Source organism: Pinus tabuliformis, chromosome 3_1 (assembly GCF_031772625.1).
Source record: "Pinus tabuliformis cultivar Carrire ecotype Pingquan chromosome 3_1, CPIR1, whole genome shotgun sequence".
Classification (NCBI taxonomy): Eukaryota; Viridiplantae; Streptophyta; class Pinopsida; order Pinales; family Pinaceae; genus Pinus; species Pinus tabuliformis.
This window is the reverse complement of record NC_142301.1, coordinates 68,421,868-68,430,463: the sequence shown is the minus strand read 5'-3', so window position 1 is coordinate 68,430,463 and position 8,596 is coordinate 68,421,868.

Here is an 8,596-nt window from a genome sequence, read left to right as displayed (position 1 = left end):
TAACGCATATCCATATCTAGAAATGATACACGATGGACCTATTGGGGACATGTGCTGGATATGTCCACAAAGGATTACCATGATGTGTCCAAATAAATCAATCAACAACAAACACAAGAAAAACTCAGAAAAATGTTAAATTAATCAATATTCATCACAATTTCAAAAAATAAACCACTGGATATATAGAAATGGTCATTACGCTCACTCTATGCCGCGGAATCACCATCAGCTATAGCTCCCTTAAGGTGAAAATGTTTATAATTTTACTATTTACATGCATCTCAATCAATAACCTCATGTCTGTAGAAGTATATCATAATCAAACATGTCTGATACAGCAAAAGTAAGACATTAGACAAACTCTAATTTGTCTACCTACCCATTAATTCGACACTCATATTACCAACTTGCAAGTAACGGTGTTCCATTTGAAAAGTGCATAAAACTGCATAAAGGTACCAATGAAATCAATGTTTGCAGGTTATGGAAGATAACATTCACAACTCTGGTTTTCCATTTAATCTGACTTTAAATTAGAATCGTGCTTTAAAACACTTATGTCACATGCAACGTTTTATCAATACTTTTATGTATGCTATATCTGACTCTATAATATCCATATATTTATGAAAACATAATGTTTCCACATCCACATCCTCATAACATAGCCATAAAGACAAATATCCTTCATCACAAATGAAATTTCAATTTAAGTCCCACTGAAATTGGCAAATTATACATCCCCAAGAAAGCTTGAAGTTGAATTTTAATAAACATAAAAGTAATAAAAATATCTAGATATGCCGTAAGCCACAGCGGCAAACAATAATGTAAGACACCTTGAACTGTATATAAGTTTTTTATTTTGTTAAAAACATACATGTCGATATCCCATTAAAGAAATGATGATAAATGATATCCATGAAAAAATTTAAGCACAAAAAATCCATCGTATTGTCAAGAAACTAGAAGATGAAGACTTGTGCAAGATCCCACTAGAGGTGCTGACTTTGTGGAGCTTTGCGCCTTCGGTACTGCCTGATGGCCCTTGATCTAACTCACTTAAGTAGATATCATACGCATAAATAGCGTCTGTAATGTGAAAATTTCTAAAATAGAAATCCTATAGTAGTGATTAATATGATTTCTTCTACTTATTACCTCAGAAATAAGTTATCTACTAGATTCTTACGGCAATATCGAAATATATTCTACTGCAGACTTCACAATTAAAACATTGCAGAAAGTAAATGTAAGTAAAATGCTGGCACATATACAAACACAATGACACGGTTATTTTTGGACAATTGTCCCCGGAAAAACCCAATGCGAGAAAATGGTGCAGCAGATGAGGGTTTAATTATTCTTCAGCAAAAATCATCATGTACAAATTACACCCAGCAATATAGAACAAGGCTTTCTATGAAAAATTTACAAACGTTCCTAAACAAGTATATGACCTGAGAGAGAGGTTCCTCCACTCTCTGCATTTCTCTGGCTTGCCCAGCGTCACTTTCTCTGGCCTCTGGACCGCATGTGCAATGCCTGCGCCACTCAAGCCAGCGTTGCCTCTCCCAACATATATCTACCCAACGTTGTCCCTTCGGCTACTCTGCATCTTCGTCCCTGTCTCCCTGACTGATGTTGAACCCTCTCTGTCTCTCCTCCACCTGCAACTCTCTCCCTCTGATTGATTTTCTCTTGCCGAACTTTGACCAGTGAGAAAATCGATTTTACTCAGGCAACTAAGTATCTGCTGGTGTGTTTTTCCAAATGACCCTCAAGCCCCTTCTTATATCCTCCTGTTGGATAACCAACAGCCTAGATTAACTCTTAATTAAAGGCTCAGATCATTTTGACTTGATCTTCGTCTTTATCTAGAAGATTCACCCACAATTAGATTAATACCCATTAATATTTTAATTTTCCTAAGTTTAGACTTAGGAACTCCATTAAAAATATTATTATTTTAATAAATCATCTCTAGGTGGAATTTCCCAAAACGGTTTCTGGGTTCTTTGGAATGCATGTGCCCAAGCCTCCCTGCAAAATTTGAGGCTTAGAGCACATCCAATGCTACCCCAAATCAACACTCCCTCTTAGCAAGGAATGTGCTCTAGCAATATACTACTGCTGCATACTGCTCTGACTCTGAAGCATCGTCCTCTACGCTGCTGATGTCTGACATGTTGTCCACCAACTACTGCGTTGCTGCTGCAACTGTACTGCTTCCTTTGACACTGCCACTACCAATGCTACATCTGTACTACAGCTCCCTCTGAATTTCTGCATCTGTGCTGCTGTTGGCACTGCCACTACCAACTGTCCCTGCACTGCAAACTGTTGCTGCTACTGAAACGGATTTTCAACCATACCCAACTGCTCTCTGAACTAAGTAAACTTAGCTCTTCTGAGATATCGACCACTTGCTCTCCTGTGGGAACATACTGTAGTTGTACTGCCCCACGCTGAACACAGTCTCTGATAAAGTGACAACGGATATCTATATGTTTTGACTGATCATGAAATACTGGATTCTCAGAGAGTTTGATGCAACTCTAATTATCGCAGTAAACCTTGGTCACCTCCATCCTTTTTCTAAATAGGCTCACAAGCAATTTTCTGAGCCATATGGCTTCGCACGTAGTTGTGTTGGCTGCCATATATTTTGCTTCTGCTGAACTCAGTGCTACCGATTTTTGCTTCCTGCTACACCAAGATATCATCCCTGAGGTACTTTTTCAGTCTAATGAATTACCTGCCCACTCTGCATCGATGAACCCATTCTAGCTAATATCCTCCCCTCTAGAGTACTTCAACCACATCCAGTTGTTCCTCATATATACCTAAGTACGTGCCTTCTTGTTGCCCAATGCACCCTTTTTGGTTCTACCATGAACTGACTAAGATTGTTGACAGCAAAACAAATGTTTGGCCTAGTGTTGACCAGATACATAAGCGACCCAATGAGTTGTCGGTACAAGGTGGGATCTACTTCTTTATCCTCTGATGCATCTATTTTCTTCCAGTTGGTGATCATGGGAGTAGCCATGGGTCGGAAATCCTACATTTTGAATCTCTTCAGAATCTCTGTAGCATACCTTCCTTGTCCAAGGAAGATCTCCCCATTCTTCTGTCAAACTTCCAACCCCATAAAATAATGCATCAATCCCAAGTCCATGTCGAATTCGCCTTCAATATTCTTCTTGTAGTCCTAGATGAGCCTAGATGATCCAGTTAGGAACAGGTCATCTACATATAGTACCAAAATAAGTGGCTCATGCTCTACCAGTAAATAGTAGAGATTGGGATCAGCATCTCTGACAAATCCCAAGTTGCAAGAAACTATCAATTCGACCATACCATGCTCTAGGTGTCTGTTTGAGCCCGTACAGGGCTTTCTTTAACCTGCAAACATGAGACTTCTTCTCATGAGTTTCAAAACCTTCGAGTTGTTCTATATACACCTCTTCTTCTATCACTCCATTCAGGAATGTTGTCTTAACATCCATCTGGTGAATCTCCGATCCCATTTGCGCTGCTAGGATATAACAGATATGATAGAGGTGTAACGAGCAACTAGGGCGAAGGTCTCTTCATAGTCTATCCCTTCTTTGTGAGCATACCCCTTTGCTACGAACCTTGCCTTGTACTTCTCTATGTTGTCGTCTACAGCATACTTGATCTTGTAGATCCATCGTGATCCTACAACTGATCTATTTTCTAGTCTAGGTACTACTTCCGAGACATCATTCGTCATGATGGAGTTGTATTCTTCCACCATGGCATCCACCCATACTTGGTGTTGAACAACTTCCTAAAAGCTAGAGGGTTCTCCAACCTGAGCTACCAATGCTTGGTATCTATCTGGTTGTCTACACTGCCTCTTCTCAGCTCTAGGAGCTCCAACAAACTCCTCTGCGTCCCTCAGTGTCTACCGCACCTCTCTACTTGTTCTACCACTGGTGGTGGGAGGCTCAACCAACTCTTCCTCCTGATCTTGTTGTTCTGTCCGTTGAGAAGCATCTGCATTTCCTCCCTCTGAGGAAATACTAGTACTGGTCACTATACTTGACCCAGGTGTATGCTCTCTTGCCTGTCCTTCTTGTTGCCCCTGCTGCTCTTGGACTAACGGAACATCTCCTGACTAATCTTCTGCAGGCATTTCATGAGATTTCCTGAAAGCTCTATCTTCCATGAACTTTGCATCCTGTCTTACTACAATCTTCCTGTTGCCTGGAATGTAGATTCTATATGCCTTTGAGGTCTCGCTGTATCCTACGAGATACCCCTTCTCTGCAGTCTGATCCAGTTTGTTGTGCTTCTCGTCTAGAATGTGGCAATAAGCCACGCTTCCGAATATCCTGAGATGACTGACTTCCGACTTCTTCCCTGTGAATACTCCTTCAGGCGTTCTCTTCCCCAATGCTCTATGAGGAGTTCTATTCTGGATATATATTGTCATGTTGCAAGCTTCTGCCCATAGATACTTAGGTAGATCCTGATCATACAACATGGCTTTGGCTGCCCCAACAATAGTTTGGTTCTTTTGTTCTGCCACTCCATTCTGCTCTGGATTATATGGAGCTATCCACTCTCTTTTAATGCCCTTCTTTGCGCAAAAATCTGTGAAATCGTTGTTATATATTCTCCACCATTGTATGAACACAATACCTTTATCTTTTACCCTATCATATTTTAAACAAGAGCCTTAAACTCTCAAAAACAATCAAAATACCTCATCCTTGGTCTTTAAGAAATAGATCCGGGTTTTTCTGGAGTGATCATCGATAAAAGTGACGAAGTATTCGCCACCACTAAGATCCCTTGTGGACATAGGACCGCAGATATCTAAGTGTATTAATCCTAATACATCCTTTGCTCTATTGTTACTTATGGAAAAAGTTGCTTTAGTGTACTTCCCTAGCACACATCCTCTACACAAGTCATCATCATGTTCACTACTTAGGACTGGTACCCCTTTAATAGTCTCTCTGAGCATCCTCAGTGCTCCATGGTGTAAGTGCCCCATTTGCCTGTGCCATAATTCATTTCGCACCTTCTCACCATTATAGTTGTTGCTTATCGTGCCACTGGCGATTCGAGTTGCAACCTATACAACTTGTTGCTTCGAACCCCAATTTGCTTTTTCTTCTTCCAACTTGGATGCTTAACGTATACTTTCTTCCCAATGAAGTATACATCATATCCCTTGTCATGTAACTGGGACACTGAAATTAAATTCATTCCTAATCCTGGCACATGCACAACATTGGTGGCTCGAATGTTGGTCCCTGCTTCCATCTGAAAAGCTATAGTGCCTCTCCCTACTGGAGTACATTTCATTCTGTTTCCCATAGTTATTTGGAAGTCCATTTGTTCTTCTTGATAGCTCGAGAAATGTTTTCGTACTTCAGTCATATGAGTTGAAGCCCTGCTATAAATGTACCAAACATCCGTTGATGTTGAATTAGCTAGGCATATGAATTCGCCACATCTAATCTGGTAGCTAAATCTGAGATACTTTGAGTATCCATATTGTGCCAAATTTTGACACTAACCTATCCCAGCAATAAGTTACCTATTGTATTCTTACAACAAATATTGAAACATATTCTACTATAGACTTCACAATTAAAACACTGCTAAAAGCAAATGTAAGTAAAATGCTGGCACATATACAAACACAATGACACAGTTATTTTTGGACAATTGTCCCCGGAAAAAACCCAATGTGGGAAAACCAGCGCAATAGATGAGAGTTTTATTATTCTTCAGCAAAAATCATCATGTACAATTACACACAACAGTATAGAACAAGGCTTTCTGAGAAAAATTTACATACATTCCTGAACAAGTATCTGACCCGAGAGAGAGGTTCCTCCACTCTCTGCATCTCTCTGGCTTGCCCAGTGTCACTTTCTCTGGCCTCTGGACCGGCTTGGGCAATGCCTACATCACTCAAGCCGACGTTGCCTCTCCCAGCATCAATCTGCCCAGCGTTGTCCCTTCGGTTGCTCTGTGTCTTCATCCCTGTCTCCATGACTAATGTTGAACCCTCTCTGTCTCTCCTCCACCTGCAACTCTCCCTCTGAATCGATTTTCTTTTGCCGAACTTCAACCAGTGAAAAAATCGATTTTACTCTGGCAACTGAGTATCTACCTGGTGTGTTTTCCAAATGACCCTCAAGCCCCTTCTTATATCTTCCTGTTGGATAACCAACGACCTAGATTAACTCTTAATCAAAGTGTCAGATCATTTTGATTTGATCTTCGTCTTTATCTAGAAGATTCACCCACAATTAGATTAATACCCATTAATATTTTAATTTTCCTATGTGTATTGGACATGAACTAAGACATGCAAGCATGCATCCTCTAGGAGATCTGCACGCTAACTAAGATTGGTAATCTACATACATGAGCATCTAGTCTACCTAGGGAATTGCACCCTCTAACTAACTGTACATGCTATTATCAGCTAAAGAAAACATAGAAATAGCACTGAACTGCTAAATATCAAAAAGCATTTAAACTGGCACTGAACTAAGAATGGCGCATGCATGCACCCTCTATCTCTCTCTCCATAAATCTAAAGCATGCATGCACCCTCTATCTCTCTCTCCATAAATCTAAAGCATGCATGCACCCTCTATCTCTCTCTCCATAAATCTATAGAATGCATGCAACCTCTATCTCTCTCTTCTCCATAGATGCCTCTACACCGTACAAAACCACTGAAGAAGGGTACACTGCTGTAAATCTATAGAATGCATGCAACCTCTATCTCTCTCTTCTCCATAGATGCCTCTACACCGTACAAAACCACTGAAGAAGGGTACACTGCTGCTGGAATAGGAAAAAGTGTTGCTAACATCCTTATCACAAAAAAATTGGGAAATCACAATTATTTGGCCTCGCAAATTTTTTTGGCAAAAAAATCGCAATTTTGTCATAAACTACAGAAAAACTCAGGAGTCGATGGAATAAATCACCGTGCAGTGGATAGGGGGCAATTTAAGCAATGTTCTGAGAACCAGAATCAACTAGACAATTGGAATGCATTTAAAAAAAAAAACAATAATTTATGAGAGGGACAGTCTAGTATTCAACCATAGGGCCCTATTAATGCTATGTAATTAACAGTAATTTTAAATTCTGTAAGTTAAAAGATGAATCCTTTTACTTAAATTTTTAACATACCATTAACTGTTTCAGGATGTTTGAGATTGGTTCCAACCTCATTGGATTTCATATGGAGAAAGTATAATTTTATGTCCCACTGAAAATCTAACAGAGTTAACAGTTTTTGTGATTTCAGGACTAGGGGGCTTGCATCATTTCCATTGAAGTCTATCATGTATGAGATATGGAACAAGCATTTAATCAAGAGCACCAAGCCCTCTATGTACCTCGATGTTGGTGGCATTGATTGTTGAACTCATCTGTCATGACCCTAGTAAAAATGTACCCATCACTCAAACAAAATCTTGATTTGACATGTTAAGCTTTTTCTATCTTATTTTAATGCTTAGAGGGTGATATTGATGATGAGGATTCCAATATAGGTAATGATTTTGAGGACATGTAGGTAACTGTTGTAGCATGATATTTCTGGACTCTAGAGGCTATCTACAGCCTCTTTGTTGACATTTTTTTGGTTCAGAGATGGATTGCACTCTGTGCTATTTTGGTTATATGCACCCTTGCTATATATGTGAGAAATTTTTCATATTTGTGTATGGTTTGGATTCCATATGGATCCACATAAATATAAAGTTTTTTTTCAAAATTTGTATATTTATGTATTTTTTTGGTTGATCAATTTTTAGGTCGTTTTATAATGGCTCTAGTATGGTTCAAATTTTTGGGCTCTACCAGTTCAATGAACCGTCTGGCACCCTTGCTATATATGTGAGAATTAGAAACTTTTCATATTTGTGTATGGTTTGGATTCCATATGGATCCACATAAATATAAAGTTTTTTTTCAAAATCTGTATATTTATGTATTTTTTTGGTCGATCAATTTTTAGGTCCAGTTTTTTAATGGTTCTAGTACAGTTCAAATTTTTGGGCTCTACCGATTCAATGAACAGTCTGGTTACGATAACATTGGATACAAGTGAATTTTCTTTACTTTTTTTCTCTCATTTTGCAAATGGTGATAAGGGTTTGGAGAGCAAAGGAGGACGTCAGATTCCAACGCCAGCCCCAGGGCCTTGTTCATCTAGAGGAAAAGCCATTAACTTTGCCCGTAAAAGGGGCAGAGAAAATCACGTATCTAATTTCATTGTAGATGACTGTGGGTAAAGCAGCTTGAAAGACCCCCTAAGGTGGACCCCATTTCCTTAAAAAACACTAACATTGTCTATGAGTGGAGTGTGGAGTCTGGGAGCCCTTTTACGGAGGAGACATAGGAGTGATTAAAAGAGTAGTAGGAAGCAAAAGATGCAGGGAAGGATGACCCACAGTGGCTATGGGACAAGAAGAGGCTGTGTGAGGACACTAATCTGCCAGCCATAGCACCACCTTCTACACATATTAATACTCATACACCCACCGTTGGCTCTCAGACTCTTGCCAGAGGACAA